Consider the following 18,711-nt stretch of genomic DNA (forward strand, 5'->3'; position numbering starts at 1 on the left):
TAATCTTAGCCATTCTGACTGGTGTGAGGTGGAATCTCAGGGTTGTTTTGATTTGCATTTCCGTGATGATTAAGGATGTTGAACATTTTTTCAGGTGCTTCTCTGCCATTCGGTATTCCTCAGGTGAGAATTCTTTGTTCAGTTCTGAGCCCCATTTTTTAATGGGGTTATTTGACTTTCTGGAGTCCACCTTCTTGAGTTCTTTATATATATTGGATATTAGTCCCTTATCTGATTTAGGATAGGTGAAGATCCTTTCCCAATCTGTTGGTGGTTTTTTTGTCTTATTTATGGTGTCTTTAGCCTTGCAGAAGCTTTGCAGTTTCATGAGGTCCCACTTGTCAATTCTCGATCTTACAGCACAAGCCATTACTGTTCTATTCAAGAATTTTTCCCCTGTGCCCATATCTTCAAGGCTTTTCCCCACTTTCTCCTCTATAAGTTTCAGTGTCTCTGGTTTTATGTGAAGTTCCTTGATCCACTTAGACTTGACCTTAGTACAAGGAGATAGGAATGGATCGATTCGCATTCTTCTACATGTTAACAACCAGTTGTGCCAGCACCATTTGTTGAAAATGCTGTCTTTCTTCCACTGGATGTTTTTAGCTCCCTTGTCGAAGATCAAGTGACCGTAGGTGTGTGGGTTCATTTCTGGGTCTTCAATTCTATTCCATTGGTCTATTTGTCTGTCACTATAGCAGTACCATGCAGTTTTTATCACAATTGCTCTGTAGTAGAGCTTTAGGTCCGGCATGGTGATTCCACCAGAGGTTCTTTTATCCTTGAGAAGAGTTTTTGCTATCCTAGGTTTTTTGTTATTCCAGATGAATTTGCAGATTGCACTTTCTAATTCGTTGAAGAATTGATTTGGAATTTTGATGGGGATTGCATTGAATCTGTAGATTGCTTTTGGCAAGATAGCCATTTTTACAATGTTGATCCTGCCAATCCATGAGCATGGGAGATCTTTCCATCTTCTGAGATCTACTATAATTTCTTTCTTCAGAGACTTGAAGTTTTTATTATACAGATCTTTCACTTCCTTAGTTAGAGTCACGCCAAGATATTTTATATTATTTGTGACTATTGAGAAGGGTGTTGTTTCCCTAATTTCTTTCTCAGCCTGTTTATTCTTTGTGTAGAGAAAGGCCATTGATTTGTTTGAGTTAATTTTATATCCAGCTACTTCACCGAAGCTGTTTATCAGGCTTAGGAGTTCTCTGGTGGAATTTTTAGGGTCACTTATATATACTATCATATCATCTGCAAAGAGTGATATTTTGACTTCATCTTTTCCAATTTGTTTCCCTTTGATCTCCTTTTGTTGTCGAATTGCTCTGGCTAGGACTTCAAGTGCAATGTTGAATAGGTATGGAGAAAGTGGACAGCCTTGTCTAGTCCCTGATTTTCGAGGGATTGCTTCAAGCTTCTCACCATTTACTTTGATGTTGGCTACTGGTTTGCTGTAGATTGCTTTTATCATGTTTAGGTATGGGCCTTGAATTCCTGATCTTTCCAAGACTTTTATCATGAATGGGTGTTGGATCTTGTCAAATGCTTTTTCCGCATCTAACGAGATGACCATGTGGTTTTTGTCTTTGAGTTTGTTTATATACTGGATTACGTTGATGGATTTCCGTATATTGAACCATCCCTGCATCCCTGGGATGAAACCTACTTGGTCAGGATGGATGATTGTTTTGATGTGTTCTTGGATTCGGTTAGCAAGAACTTTATTGAGGATTTTTGCATCAATATTCATAAGGGATATTGGTCTGAAGTTTTCTATCTTTGTTGGGTCTTTTTGTGGTTTAGGTATCAGAATAATTGTGGCTTCATAGAATGAGTTGGGTAGAGTACCTTCTGTTTCTATTTTGTGGAATAGTTTGTGAAGAACTGGGATTAGATCTTCTTTGAAGGTCTGATAGAACTCTGCACTAAACCCATCTGGTCCTGGGCTTTTTTTAGTTGGGAGACTATTAATGACTGCTTCTATTTCTTTGGGGGATATAGGGCTGTTTAGATCATTAACCTGATCTTGATTCAACTTTGGTACCTGGTATCTGTCTAGGAACTTCTCCATTTCATCCAGGTTCTCCAGTTTTGTTGAGTATAGCCTTTGGTAGAAGGATCTGATGGTGTTTTGGATGTCTTCAGGATCTGTTGTTATGTCTCCTTTTTCATTTCTGATTTTGTTAATTAGGATGCTTTCCCTGTGCCCTCTAGTGAGTCTGGCTAAGGGTTTATCTATCTTGTTGATTTTCTCAAAGAACCAGCTCCTTGATTGGTTGATTCTTTGAATAGTTCTTCTTGTTTCCACTTGGTTGATTTCGCCCCTGAGTTTGATTATTTCCTGCCGTCTACTCCTCTTGGGTGAATTTGCTTCCTTTTGTTCTAGTGCTTTTAGGTATGTTGTCAAGCTGCTAATGTGTGCTCTCTCTAGTTTCCTTTTGGAGGCACTCAGAGCTATGAGTTTTCCTCTTAGAAATGCTTTCATTGCGTCCCATAAGTTTGGGTATGTTGTGGCATCATTTTCATTGAACTCTAAAAAGTCCTTAATTTCTTTCTTTATTCCTTCCTTGACCAAGGTATCATTGAGAAGAGTGTTGTTCAGTTTCCACGTGAAGGTTGGCTTTCTATTATTTATTTTGTTATTGAAGATCAGCCTTAGTCCATGGTGATCTGATAGGATGCATGGGACAATTTCAATATTTTTGTATCTGTTGAGACCTGTTTTGTGACCAATTATGTGGTCAGTTTTGGAGAAGGTACCATGAGGTGCTGAGAAGAAGGTATATCCTTTTGTTTTAGGATAGAATGTTCTGTAGATATCTGTCAGATCCATTTGATTCATAATTTCTGTTAGTTTCACTGTGTCCCTGTTTAGTTTCTGTTTCCATGATCTGTCCATTGGTGAAAGTGGTGTGTTGAAGTCTCCCACTATTATTGTATGAGGTGCAATGTGTGCTTTGAGATTTACTAAAGTTTCTTTAATGAATGTGGCTGCCTTTGTATTTGGAGCATAGATATTCAGGATTGATAGTTCCTCTTGGAGGATTTTACCTTTGATGAGTATGAAGTGTCCCTCCCTGTCTTTTTTAATGACTTTGGGTTGGAAGTCAATCTTATCAGATATTAGAATGGCTACTCCAGCTTGTTTCTTCCTACCATTTGCTTGGAAAATTGTTTTCCAGCCTTTCATTCTGAGGTAGTGTCTATCTTTTTCTCTGAGATGAGTTTCCTGTAAGCAGCAAAATGTTGGGTCTTGTTTGTGTAGCCAGTTTGTTAGTCTATGTCTTTTTATCGGGGAGTTGAGTCCATTGATATTAAGAGATATTAAGGAAAAGTAATTGTTGTTTCCTGTTATTTTTGTTGTTAAAGTTGGCATTCTGTTCTTGTGGCTGTCTTCTTTTAGGTTTGTTGAGGGATTACCTTCTTGTTGTTTCTAGGGCGTGGTTCCTGTCCTTGTATTGTTTTTTTTCTGTTATTATCCTTTGAAGGGCTGGATTCGTGGAGAGATAATGTGTGAATTTGGTTTTGTCGTGGAATACTTTGGTTTCTCCATCTATGTTAATTGAGAGTTTGGCTGGGTATAGTAGCCTGGGCTGGAATTTGTGTTCTTTTAGCGTCTGTATAACATCCGTCCAGGATCTTCTGGCTTTCATAGTCTCTGGTGAAAAATCTGGTGTAATTCTGATAGGCTTTTCTTTATATGTTACTTGGCCTTTTTCTCTTACTGCTTTTAGTATTCTATCTTTATTTAGTGCATTTGTTGTTCTGATTATTATGTGTCGGGAGGTATTTCTTTTTTGGTCCAGTCTATTTGGAGTTCTGTAGGCTTCTTGTATGTTCATGGGCATCTCTTTCTTTAGGTTTGGGAAGTTTTCTTCTATAATTTTGTTGAAGATGTTTGCTGGTCCTTTGAGTTGAAAATCTTCATTCTCATCCACTCCTATTATCCGTAGGTTTGGTCTTCTCATTGTGTCCTGTATTTCTTGGATGTTTTGAGTTAGGATCTTTTTGCGTTTTACATTTTCCTTGATTGTTGTGCCGATGTTCTCAATGGAATCTTCTGCACCTGAGATTCTCTCTTCTATCTCTTGTATTCTGTTGCTGATGCTCGTATCTATGGTTCCAGATTTCTTTCCTAGGGTTTCTATCTCCAGCGTTGCCTCATTTTGGGTTTTCTTTATTGTGTCTACTTCCCTTTTTAGGTCTAGTATGGTTTTGTTCATTTCCATCATCTGTTTGGATGTCTTTTTCTGTTTTTCTTTAAGGACTTCTACCTGTTCGATTATGTTATCCTGTTTTTCTTTAAGGATTTGTAACTCTTTAGCAGTGTTCTCCTGCAATTCTTTAAGGGATTTTTGTGCTTCCTCTTTACTGTCTTCTACCTGTTTACCAGTGTTCCTTTGTATTTCTTTAAGTGTGTTATTAAAGTACTTCTTGAAGTCCTCTACCATCATCATGAGATATGCTTTTAGATCCGTGTCTAGCTTTTCCGGTTTGTTGGGGTGCCCTGGACTGGGCGAAGTGGGAGTGCTGGGGTCTGATGATGGTGAGTGGTCTTGGTTTCTGTTAGTAAGATTATTATGTTTACCTTTCGCCATCTGGTAATCTCTGGGGTTAGTTGTTGTCGTTGTCACTGTTTAAAGATTGGAGTAGAAGCTGTGTTCCAGTCACCAGAAGTCTTAAGATCCTGTGGCGGGTGTTGTGGGTAGCTGGCGAGTTTCAGCCGACCCTGCGCCCTAGCTACCCCGGTGCTTTTCTGACCGGAAGAGGCTTGTGGCCGTACTCAGACCGGATTTCTGCCTCCCCAACCAAAGCAGTCTCAGGTCCTGCGTGATTGGACTGGAGCAGAAGCTGTGTTCCACTCACCAGCAGTCTCAAAATCCTGTGGCAGGGGTCGTGGGTAGCTGGCGGGTGTCAGCCGACCCTGCGCCCTAGCTACCCTGTGCTTTTCTGCCAAAGCACAGCTCTTATCAGTGGCTGCTCACACTAGTTGGTACAGTTAGCTGAGTGTCCACACAGCCCGGTACTGCTGGACACTCTGTATCCGTTCTCATCAGCCTTCACGAAGACTCCATGACATAGATGGGCTTTTCCTATTTTACAGGAAAGGGAACAGAAGCTAAGAGTGTGTGATCTTGCCGACTTGCTTGGATCTAGAATAAATCAAGAGACACACGTCTGGGCAGGTTTGTGAGGGCTTATTTGAGGAGGATTAATTGAAAAGACCTGCTCTCAGAGTGGGTGTAACTTTCCAGTGCTTACCAAGGAAAGGGTAGCTTCTCCTTCCTGTCTTTGTGTCTCTTCCTTTGTGTCTCGATGGTGAGCATGCCACCTCTGCTGCTGATACTTTCTGTGGTGAGCATGTCCGTCTCTGTTGCTATCTTTGCTGGAGCCATCTTCCACTGACCTCACACTCGTGTCTTTGGGTTCCAATGTGGACTGAAGATTAGAGGCTCCAGGAACTTTCCAGGCTTTTGGTGCCATACTGGGACTGCTGAGGGTTCATCTGTGTGTACTGAGCAGCTACCGGGTTCTCAGACCCCTCCTTTGCGCAGGAGGACATTGTTGAATGACCCAGTCTCTGTTGATTGAGACATTCTAGTAAGTGAACTTTTGTTAGTTCTGGTCCATTAGGCAACTCCAATACAGAGGGGTCAGCTCACCAGCTTCACAGAAGTGGGGGCGGGGCAGAGCCAGGGGTCTCATCCAGGTCTGTGAGGTCCTAAAGTCAAGCTTACGTTTTCCACGCTGGCAGTGCAGACTTCACCACGCTCATTGCTCACAGCAGTGTCTTGCGCAGGGACCTTCATTTGTGAGCCTCCATCTGTGGCTGGTTTAGATCCACCAATGAAATTCAAGGAGTTCTGATGGGGGTGGGAACATCCTGGGGATACAGTTGGAATCAAAATGTCTGCTTGGCAGGTTTGATAGAATCCCAGCATTTGGGGGTTGGAGATAGAAGAATCCATGAAGGCTAGCCTGAAGTCCATAGTGAGACCCTGTTGAAACACACACATGTACACACACACACACGCGGGGGCGGGGGGAGTAGAGAGAAAGTGAGCTTGTTCCATGAGTTATTTTAAAAGCCTTGATGTACTAGAATTCTGGGGGAGTCTAGTCAGGAGCTTCCAAGGCTCTTTGGACGGAGTCTTGAAGATTACACTTGAATTGTGGATTGGAGAAAAAAGGCACAAATAACACATACATATGTGTACATGCATACACATATACATACTACATGTGTATATATGTACAATGCTCAAATCTATAAAGTTTCATGAAAGGATTCTCAACTCTGACACTGTTTGAATCAGGCTTTGAAGCCCTCACACTGGCTGCAGCGTGACTGGGAATAAGCCCAACTGTAAGAACAGGAAGGGGCAGCTTGGGTGGCAGAGTGTCCATCAAGACGTGCAGTTACATGCTAGGACTCCTAAGAGCCCCCGTGGGACATCAAGGCCCGACCACACAGCATGGTTGTGGGCCAGGCCCTGGAGTATGCCAAACTGAGCTGGGTAGGAGGCCACAGAGCTGCGTAATTGGATCTGTAAATGGTCTTCTGAAAAGAGACTTCAAGAAAACCCACCTGGGAAGATGTCACTTAGTGGGGGTCCCTTTCCTTCTGTGAGAGATGTCCTATTAGAATCAGTCCATGTTGGCTGGGCTGGAGTCCTACAGGGATCCTAGAGCTGGCAGGGTTCTTCCTTTTCAGTTAGAGACCTGGATGCTGAGCAAGGCAGAGCTGATTTTTTCCTCCCTGCCTCTCCATCCTGACTCCCTCCTTTCTTCTTTCTCTTGGTTTTAGGTCTTATGCCTTTTAAAAAATTACATTTTATATTGTTTTTAAAAAATGTGTTGTTATTGTGTGTGTATGCATATGAGTGAGTGAATGTGTCCATACATGGTGTGGTTGTGTTTGAGTGCATGGTGTGTGTATGCATGGTGTGTCTGTGTGCATGGTGTGTGTGGTTGTACATAATGTATGTGTGTGCATGGTATGTGTGTATGTATGTGTGTGAGTACATGGTATGTGTTCATGGTGTATGTGTATATGTGCGTGCATTGTGTGTGTATGTATGTGTGTGCATGGTATATATGTATGTATGTGTGTGAGTACATGGTATGTGTTCATGGTGTATGTGTATATGTGTGTGCATTGTGTATGTATGTGTGTGGGTGCATGGTATGTGTGTGTATGCATGTGCATTGTGTATGTGTGTGAGCTCATATTCCAAGAAGTTCATTTGGAGGTCAGAGGATATGTTTGTAGAGTTAGTTCTCTCCTTCTACCTTCATGTAGGTCCTGGGGCTTGAATTCAGACCTCTAGCCTTGCCTAGCAAGTCCCATACTTGCTGGCTCTAGGCCTCAGTGCCTTTTTAGTGAACACATATTTGCATTTAGAGACTTGGGGCAGTCTTTGGTTTCTTTGGCCTTGCATCTGAGGACTGTCTATCAGAGTAACACATAGGGCTGTAGTAGCTGATGAACGAATAAATCAGTGCATGACTTAAACTGATGGGTGAGGTTGCAGGTTAGGGAGATAACCAGATCCGTCCTAGTCTCCTTTGAGTATGACACTGGGAGGATCTCGCTTCAGGGCTGTAGCTGTGCTTTGGAAGGCAGCACGAGAGCTGCTTAGGTCAGCCAGGAGGAGCCTCTGCTGATTTCTGGCAGTGGGGGGAAGGGAGCACCCTTGATAGCTAATATGGAATCAATACCCATTTATTCTCTGGACCCAAGTGTATTATTTTAATTTTAGGCATGGGGAGATCCCAGGCATTCCAATCACAACTCAATTTTTTTTTTTTTTGGTCCTATATAGAGTGTAATGAACTACAGCAAGCTTAAAAGGGAGAGGGGGAAAAACTATAAAAGACAGAAAGCATCAACAGCAGAAGTTCTGTTGCCCTAAGGCTGTTAGCTGTTTTTACGCAGCACAAAGTAGATAGGATATAGATACTATTTAAAGACTCAGAAAGAGGTCTTTGAGGTGTGATGTATGACCAGAATCAGAGGTCTCAAGCCACGGTGGCATTTTGCTAAGTCAATCAGAGCCCTTCATTGAGGAAGTGTGTGTGTGTGTGTGTGCTGATTGGATCACTGGGGTTTGTTATTTGAAGATCAAGAATTCTAACCGAGTCCCTGTGACTGCATGTCTGACACTGCAATTTTGTATGGCCGCATTCTGTTTAGTCTTCACCGTCAGCTTGGCGGGATCCAGCAGCACCTAGGAGACACAGCTCCTGATACATCTTCAGTATTAAACAAACAAACAAACAACCTCACAAAACCTGAGAAGGGCTGAGTGCCTGCCTCCACGTTCTGCCTACTTCTCTCCGTGTCCAGCCCCTCACTCTTGCCATCATGTCTTCTTTGCCAAGATGGACTGTATCCCTTCAAATTCCAAGTCAAAAGAAATTCTTCACTTGCTTTCCTCAGGTATTTGGTCACAGTCATAAGAGGAGTGACTAATGGAGAGGGTGTCACTCTTTTTACTTTGCAGGATGGAGACAGAGGCTACGCGTCAGTGGAGAGAGACTGCTTTCCTATTTCAGTGTTAACATTAATCGAGCGTTCACAGTGCACCAGGCCAGGTTCCAGCCTCTTTATAAGTCCTGGCAGTCAGTCACTGTGATGTCACAGTGCTGTGGTCTGCTCTTGTGTTTCCTGTTTTACAGTGGAAGAGATGTGGGAAGAGACAAAGAGAATCTTCTAGAATCACACAGTAAATGAGCAGGCAAGAAGTTAAACCAAGTTTGTCTGACTCCCTAAACCCTTTTGTTTTTCATGCTTCATCAGGAAATATCTTTAAAAAAATAGTCTGAAAAATATACTGGATGTCATTCAACCCAGAAGACAGCAAATTATTAAAGAAAAGATTATATAAAGGGAGGGACATTTTTTATTTTTCCTTACTTCTTCTGGCAGCATTTGTGCTGATCTGGCTCTTTCCACCACAGTGAAGTTGTCACCCCAATTTTTAAGGGAGCAAAGGAAGATGGTCATGCCACAAGGTTGACAAGGATAGAGGAACCAAGAAACAGTGCCCTGTTTCCTGTTGATCCTGAGGGTGTGTAGGAGACTCAGGAGTTCATGAGATGTCAAGATCTAGTAACATAGTCCAGCATGGAATTACCCAGAGCAGGATAGAAAGTCTTTCCTGTTTATCCAACCCCTAGGAGAGGCTGGACATGGTGGGGCACATCTTCAGTCCCAACCAACATACAGTAGACAGAGGCAGGCCGATCTACGAGTTGGAGACGGGCCTGGCTTATATAGCAAGTTTCAGCCCAGTTAGGGCCACATAGTGAGACCTTGTTTCAAAACGATGACAACAACAACAGCAGCAACAACAACAGCAACACCCCCCCCCTAAGAACAACCACCCTACTCCCAACAAATCAACAAACAAACAATCAAACAAACAAACAAAAAAACAAAGCAAGGAATATTTGAGGGATGACATTGTCCCCTGGCCACCTCACAGGCTCCACACAAGCACACAGAGTCACAGCTCAAGTTTTGGAAGTTTGTGCAGGATCCACAGAGGCCTCCCTCAGTTTGAGAGCCTTAGCTGAAGGCCAAGTGACCTAAAGCTTTCTCATGTGGTTCATTAGTTTTGTGGAACTCTGCATGTCCTTGTTTAAGGCCAGAGTGGGGAGAATTTGCCTGGAGCCACCACGCATGAGTGGAGCTTTCCCGTCAAGGAGCTGGATGCTTGGCTGAAGATGAGGACAGCAGGCTGGCTCAGGAGCTCTCTGTGCACTTAGGAAGGAGTCCTTTAAAAAGCATCGCAGGCAGCACCAGTGAAGGGTTGCCCACCCTGCCTGACCGCACCCTCCTGGGGTTTCTAGTTGGTAGTGTAGCAGTTGGTAGCTCTATGAAGTCATTTTCAGTCTGAACGATGAGAAGGGAGGGCAGAGAATTTGGGGAAGAATTCATACACACGTACGTATACACACACACACACAAACAAATACACACACGGATATACTTATGCAGACACCAACACATACACACATACATATATACCAATACATACACATGCATGCACATACATGTATATACACATGCATACACATACAGATAGACACAGATACATACTACCAACACACACACACACACACACACACACACACACACACACACACACACACACACACACATTTTTTTCTTTTTTGAGAGAGGGTCTCATGTATCCTTAACCCCTGATCTTCCTGCTCAGTCTCCCCTGTCTGTATATGCCTAACTTTCTTAGTGGCTCTCTTTGGTTTTGCTTTATATATTTATTTTGTGGTGCTGGGGATTGACCCTGGGACCTTTAACAGGCTGGGACCTTTAATAGCCTTCTACCTACTGAGCTGATCACTGGCTGTCCTGGAGCTTCAGTAATAAGAGATGCGTGCTCTCCTAGAACTGTGCTTGCAAGTTCGTGGGTTTAGATTTTGAATGAGGTAGACCTGGGAACGGGGCTCATTGTAAAATCAATTCCTAAAATTGCCTGGACTGTGGCTTGCATATATCAAGGTGATTGTCAATGAATGTCACACTTTAGTGACTCATACCATCAGAGAAGCTGTTGCCATTGTCCTTGGTTAGCTCCCAGAACTTGAAGTTAAGACTCTGTTGTCAAAGACACACTGTGCACAGTGCTTAGTGCAATGGGAACAGCATTGTTTTGGGCGAGTCCTTGAGCAGCAGCTCTTAGGGAAGTCTGGATCGCATACTCTTCTCCTCCAAACCTTTCCTACATATCCAAAACAGTGCAATCTCACTGACAATTCTCTGAGAAATGACCGAAAATCTTTCCATTACAGAACTTGTCATTTAAACAGGATCCGCGAGTGTAAGGGCCCACTGTGCAAACTTCATAACCTGAGGTTAGATTCCCACAACCCATGTTAGGGTGGGGGGAGAAAATAGATCTTAGAAAATTGCCCTCTGACCTCTCCATGCGTGCTTGTGATATACTAACCCAGATACACATCGTACTGAGACACAACAATAAAACTAAATAGAAAAGAGCCTGGCCACAGGTGTCTGTATAGAGTGAATGGCGTCTTCAAACTGCCCACCATGTATATTGTTCAGAAGTCACAGCTTTGCTTCATCCAGGCTAGCCATGAGTTATCCCAGACAGTCCAAGTATTTTATTTGTGTTTTCAGTGCCAGGTGTTATGGTGCCCACCTGTAATCCCAGCATGCTTGACTACACAGTGATACATTGTATCAAAAAATTAGGAAAAAAAAAAGGAAAAGCAGTGATACACTGAAAAGCAACCTTAGTGCACAGGCACTGCAAAGGTTAATGGGATCATCCATGACACCTGTTTATGTGAGCACAGCCGCTGTCTTAAGCCTAGGAGTGAGCCACCTAGCCCATGTCGGGATGCTTGAATACATCTAGATGGGGGTGGATGCTCCCCATGATGTGAGCCATGGTACAATCGATCATTCTGACCATTAAAACCAACCAACCAACCAACCAACCAACCAACCAACCAACCAACCAACCAACCAACCAAGCTATTTATTGGGGGTGGAGAGATGGCTTAGCAGCTGAGAGCACTTCCAAAACACCTAAGTTTCATTCCCAGTACATGCATGGTGGCTCATAACCATCTGTAACTCTAGTTCTAGGAGATCCAATGCCCTCTCTGGCTTCCTCAGGCATCAGGCATGTGTGTAGTGCACCTACATATATGCAGGCAAAACACCCCCCCCCCACACACATATAAAATTATTAATTAAAAATCAAAACTATTGTTGTTGTTGTTGTGTATTTGTGTGTGCATGTACAAGCACATGGGTATACATGTCACTATGTGGAGTGTGCTTTCTTTTACTTCTACATGGGTTCTAAGGTTTGAACTCAGGCCACTGGGCTTGTACAGCAATGCTTTTATCACTGAGCCGTCTTACTGACCAAGTATTGCCGATACACTCTCAATTCAGTGGTTGCAGATGTGTGTGTGTGTGTGTGTGTGTGTGTGTGGTGTATGTGTATGTGCACACACTAGGGATTGAAGGTAGGACTGCATGCACGCTGCTCAATGACTTGCCTCTGCCCCTTGGTTCCAGAGTAAACTTATGCATATCCTGCACTGAGAGTAGTCATGGAACTAGGGTCCCAGCCGCTATACTCATCTGCTGTCTCTGCTGAGCTCCTGCAAATCTGTGCAAACCATAATTCAAGAAGAGTTCATGTTCATGGACAAAGTTCACAGCTTTGTGAGTTAGCAAGTTACTTGTCTGGAAACCATTCCCTCTGATTTTTCTCCGTGGTTCTTACATGTAAACCTGCACTGGACTCATTCAGTCAGCCCAGGGCCAGCGAGATGGCTTAGTGGGTAAATGTACTTGCTGCCAATTCTGACGATCTTAGTTCAATCTCTGGGATCCATAGGGTGGAAGGAGAGAACTGACTCCTGAAAGTTGTCTTCTGTCCTCCACACTTGTGCCATGACATGAGTGCACTGCAGACAGACAGACAGACACAAAGACAGACAGACATACACATAGACACACAGACAGACACAAAGACAGACAGACATACACACAGACATACACAGACATATATATATATATATATATATATATATATATATATATATATATATACACACAGAGAGAGACAGACAGACACACACACACAGACAGACACACAATTATTATTTTAAAGAAAACAGGCAATTAAGCTTCCAACTCTTTTCTTGCTCAGTAGGTTGCATTGAGTTTCTGGGGATTTTTAATGCTGCTAAGTTCCTAAATGGTTCTTCTTTTGTTGACCTAGGGATAACACTTTAGGAAGCATTGCCCCAAACCAATTTTATTGACTCTGACTACCTTCCAGATGGTGATAGGTTTAAAATAGCATTAATTGTAGTCAAATAAAATCAGGTAGAGATGATGTTTAATTAAGTTAGATTAAGTAAATCGAATAAATTAGCCCGGTTTAAAATGTGATCAGATAAATTTAAATACTAAAGGGGAAATGCAAAATACCATTCATCCGAGATAGCACATGCGCAGCTTCCACGGAAAGGAAAGGAGAGTGAGAAAGAGTTGGGGAAGTTCGTGGTGTTCTTACCCTCCCCAACCTTCAAGCTGTATAGGAAGAAACTGAGATACTGAGCTATGCGTTTGTGTTGATAATACAACAGAACACAGCCATGTTAGGGTACATTATTTTATTAGGCCAGCTATGAGTCAAAGAACATCCTTGTAGCCTGATACGGGCTCAGTGTACTGACATGGTAGGGTTAATCTTGCCTCTCTTTGTTTTATTTTTGAGACAGGGTCTCATGTAGCCCAGGTTGGCCTCAAACACACTTAGCCAAGGATGACCTGAAACTTCTTATCTTCCTGTTTCCAACTCTTGGATGCTGACATTACAGGCATGTGCCATCAAGCCTGATTTATACAGTGCTGGGCTCAATTCCAGGTCTTTGCATGTTTAGGCAAGCACTCCACCAACTGAACTACACCTCTAGCCTCCCCGTTCCCTGTTCATTTGAAAACATGTGAAGGTCTGTTATAGATACGGTGGTGGACTAACCACAACGGAGGAAGTTGATGACATCAAGATTTTACAAATGAGCAAATGAGCTTAGTTAGAACTATAAAATAGAGACCAGGGTAAGTGCTTGGGAGTGTGGACTAGGGGATGAGAAATAAATGTAGCAGCAGAACTTTCCAGAACAGGACAGTGGCAGTTGTGTATTTGGGGATACTAGTTGATGTAATTTGAATGTCCCCTCTAGGACTCCTGTGTTGGAAGCTTATCACTGTCTCAGTGATGGTGTGGGGTGGAACCTAAAGATGAGTGGATTCCTGTGAAAATAAAAAGGGCTCTGTTTGCCATGACATGGGAGGGACAGTGCCCTTCACATCTGGACAGTGCGGCCTGCCAGAAACCACTTACCCTTACCAGACATCAATCATGGCGGTGCCTTTGGTTTAGAATTTCCAAACTCCACAATTCTGAGAAATATGTTTTTTGTTCATTACAAATAGCATAGCACACAATGAACTGAAACACTAGTAAAATATGCCTAGGGACAGGGTTTGGGAGGCCCAGGGTCTTGAAGGATCAGTGTGACTTAGGCAGCTGGAAAAGGGTCTTCAAAAGGGATGGCCACATTGAAAGAGTAGAAGACATAAATCGGATATGAAAACCTTTCAATGATAGGTGGAGGAATTTTAAAAGAAACTGCTATTATTAAAAAAAAAAAAAACATCTGTCTGTCTGTCTGTTTGTCTGTCTGCCGGAGTGTCACAGCATGGACTTGGACAGAGATCAGAAGACAGCTTTGTGGAATCAGTTCTCTCCTTTCAACCCGGCATGGACTCTGGGGATTGAACTTGAGTCATCACACTTGCATTATTGGGTAGCAAACACTTTGTCTTAGTCAGGGTTTCCATTGCTGTGAACAGACACTATGACCAATGCAAGTCTTATAAAAGACAACATTTAATCGGGGCTGGCTTACAGGTTCAGAGATTCAGTCCATTATCATCAAGGCAGGAGCAACGCAGGATCCAGGCAGTCATGGTGCAGGAGGAGCTGAGAGTTCTACATCTTTGTCTGAAGACTGCTAGTAGAATACTGACTTCCAGGCAGCTAGGATGAGGGTCTTAAAGCCCATGCCTAGAGTGACACACCTACTCCAACAAGGCTACACCTATCCCAATAAGGCCACACCTCCAAATCGTGCCACTCCTTGGGCCAAGCATATTCAAACCACCACATACCTCTACTGGATGAGCTCTTACTGGCCTGGGTAGTTTTTTTTTTTTTTTTTTGAGACTGAGGGCTTTACATAGTTTAGGTTAGCTTGGAGATTGCTGTGAAGATGATATGGAGACATGTAACTTTAAAAAATCTTCCTTTCTAGATGTCTGTCTGTCTACCTGTCATCAGCTATCTTTCCATTCATGTATGTATGTGCACATGGGATATGTGTAGAGGTCAGAGGACAACTTGTAGGAATTGGCATTAGGGACTGAACTCAGGTCTTCAGGCTTGGTTGCAGGTGCCTTTCCTGTCTAAGCCACCTAAACCAGTTGGCCTTGAATTTCCTCTTGCTTCTGCTTTCTGGGTGCTGAGACTGTAGGTGTCTCTTTCCCCCCAAACCCCCCACTTCTGGCTTATGCAGTGCTGCTGATCCAACTCAACATTCTCATGCATGCTAAGCAAGTAACCTACCAACTGAGCCACACACTCAGCCTACCAGATTAATAGATTTATTTTTATTGTCTTAGATGTTGGTGGAGACTCATTGATTCGTTTTTTTATTTTTGAGACCAGATCTCACTGTAGGGTCCAGGTTGGTCTGGAATGAATGATCTTCCTGCGTTGGCCTCCAGGTGATGGGTTTACAAGTATTTACTACTGTTCGCTGCTCATTGACGACTTTTATAAGTGGATAAATGTTTGGGTAAATACAGTGGATATGATGGATATTCTTGGCATCAACTTGACTACATCTGGAATTAACTAAAACCCAAGTGGCTGGGTACACCTGTGAGGGATTTTTCTTTCTTAAGTCATTTGAGGTGGGAAGATCCACTTTTAATCTGGGCCACACCTTCTGCTGGTGGCCTATATAAAGGACACAGAAGAAGAAAGCACTCTTTGCCTGCTTGCCCTTACTCTAGCTGGCAAGTCCATTCCTTCACTGGCATTCGAGCCCATTTCCTCAGGATTCCAGGGTGTACTGAAGACCAGCTGAGACATCCAACCCCATAGACTGAAAAGCCAGTGGATTCTTGGGCTTTTCATTCAAAGACCGCCATTGTTGGACTAGCTGGACCACAGCTTGTAAGCCATTTTAATAAATCATAGGTATATACATACATATATATATATATATATATATATATATATATATATATATATGATTTGTGTGTGTGCTCATGTCTGTGCATGTTTGTGTGCATGTGTGTGGTGTGCATGTGTGTTTGTGTCTTTATGTGTGTGTGTTTGTGCTTGCATGCATGTGTGTGCATGTGTGTACATGTTTGTGTGTCCATGTGCATGCATAAGCATGTGCATGTTTGTGTGTGTGTGTGTCTCTGTGTGTGTGTGTGTGTGTGTATGTGTCTGACTAAGCAGTGGGTCTGTTATGTAAGGAAGCCCAGGCTGGGCTGCTGTGGGAGGTGAATCATGTGAAGATGCTATTCTAGATTATTTTACCCCATATAAGCTGGGTCAAAACCAACCTTCCACTCAACCAACCTTTATCACAAGCAAATACATGGCTATTATCTGATGCCACTATTTATTGGGTGGTCTGTTTTGTCACCATTGGGAACCTGACCTATACCATCTGCTGTAAGTGGCTGACTTACCAGTCCTGGAAGACACATACTCTTTCTTTCTTTCCTTCTTTCCTCCCTCTTTCCTTCCTTCCTTCTTTCCTCCCTCCCCCTTTCTCTCTCTCCCTCTCTCTTTACTCCTTTCTTCCTTTCTTCCTCCCTCCTTCCTTCTTTTCTCCCCTCCCTCCCTCCCTCCCTCCCTCCCTCCCTCCCTCCCTCCCTCCCTCCCTCCCTGCTTTCTTTCTTTCTTTCTTTCTTTCTTTCTTTCTTTCTTTCTTTCTTTCTTTCTTTCTTTCTGAGACAGTTTGTTTCTGGCTGTCCTGGACTTGCTCTGAAGACCAGACTGGCCTTGAACTCAGATCTACCTGCCTCTTTTCTTATGATTTCTGCAAGAGGGTAAAATAAGAAATTTGACTTATTTTGTCAGCTTGGGAATAAGTGGGGTAACAGTTCTTCTGAATTCAATCTTTGAACAACTAGAATGTTTTGACTTACCTTGAAAGAATTCCCATGGGTGGTAATAATTGTCGCCAAGGTCTTGGATTTTCAGCTTTGTTGAGAACAGGCATAATGAGAGACGCTTGTCAAATGCGCATTCTCAGTGCCATTTTCAATAATGTGACTCCTTAGATCTGGGCGGGGCTCAAAACCCTAGTGATAATAAGGACCCAGGATGGATTTGAAGAAGGAACTTTACTGACCACACTTTGGAAATATGACTGGAAATACTTATTCTTAAGTAGCGTGGTTAGTTCTGCTCTTTGGCCTTGCTCTGTGATTTGACCTTCAATAGGTAACTGGAACCATTCCCGGAAACTGGCCAATCTGTGAGCAGCTACAGCCTGCTGCTGTCGACCTGTGGTGCTTGCTCGGTGTAGATGCTAGACTTACTAATGTAATCCCCTCTGTTCGCCTTGCTATTCTGCTCTAAATGAGGGGTATTGGGGGAATTAGGATAATTAGCATGCAGGCCTGTTCTGCAGGCTTCTTCTCTGCTCTCATCAATCACTGACGTTCTTATTCCTGTCTACCAAGGAGGCTTGAAAAGTTACACAGCAGGCAGGGGGCAAAATTAATTGCTGTCTAGATTTTTCTTAATGGTGTTTTCTCTCCTTTTTCTCAGTATCTTTTTTTAAAAATATAGTTTGGATGATAAGGTTTTAAAATGTGTATAAAAGACAGACAGACAGATAGACACACACACACACACAGGCTGAGGTAGTTAAGAAATAACAGGGCAGGTTTTAATTATGTAAAATGGTCAAGGGTCATGTTCATTGCTATTTCCTTTCCACCCAGGTTTCAGAAAGATGGGTGTAGAGTTTCTGTTTCAGTCTAATTTACTATCTCTTGGTTGCTCGTGACTTTGAAAGTGAGTTAGAAACCAGAAGAAATGACCATAAGCTCTCACTGTACCAGCTTCCACAGCTTGTCTCTGAGTAATGTCTCCGTGGCCATCTCAGAAGCCCTTGGAAGGCATAGGGGTAGTCCGAGAAGGGCGGGGGTTGGCATCTTTAGAAGAGGGGCTGATGACCTTCTTTATGCTCCAACCAGGATGCCTTTGAAATTCATTTTTAGGTGGGTGGCGTCTCAGTGGATAAAGCCCTTGCTGCCAAACCTCCAAACCTGAGCTCCAACCCTGGGATTTGCAGGTAGAAGGAGGAAACTAGGTGCTCTTTCCGACCTCCATATGTGTACCATGGTACATGCACACACATATAGATAAATAAAAGATAATTTTAAGAACACCACTTTGTTTCTGGCTTAGGTAGAGAGTGTCTGTTCCATACGTTAGTGATTTTCTGAGTTATCTCAGTGCCTGCTGGTGGCATGAATAAGAGCTGGAATGAAAAGAAGAACAGCAGGGGATCCCTTTGTGGAGCTTTGAGGAATGTCCCTCACAGGCTCATGTATTTGAACATCTGGTCTTCTCCATTTGGCTCTGTTTTCTTAGGCGGTGCAGTCTTGCTGGGGGAGGGCTTTGTGGTTTGTAGCCTTTCTCTGCCTCTCTCTCTCCTATGTGGATAAAATGTGAGCAGTCATATTCCTATCCATGCTCTGGATATCCCATCCTGACTGCTCTGCCATCCTCTCTGCCATGGTGTGTATCCTCTGGTACTGTAGATCAGAATAAACTCTTCCCAAGGTGCTTTTGGCCATGTTGTTTCATCACAGCAACAGGGAGATAACCATCCTATGGGGAAACAATCTGATCTATCTATCTATCTATCTATCTATCTATCTATCTATCTATCTATCTATCTATCTCTACCTATATAAATATAAATATATATGTATACACACATACACATATATCTATGTAATACATAAATAAATACACATCATATAACAAACATATGTTATTATATCTAATA

Source organism: Mus caroli, unplaced genomic scaffold (assembly GCF_978045245.1).
Source record: "Mus caroli unplaced genomic scaffold, Mus_caroli_1 scaffold_3, whole genome shotgun sequence".
NCBI lineage: Eukaryota > Metazoa > Chordata > Mammalia > Rodentia > Muridae > Mus > Mus caroli.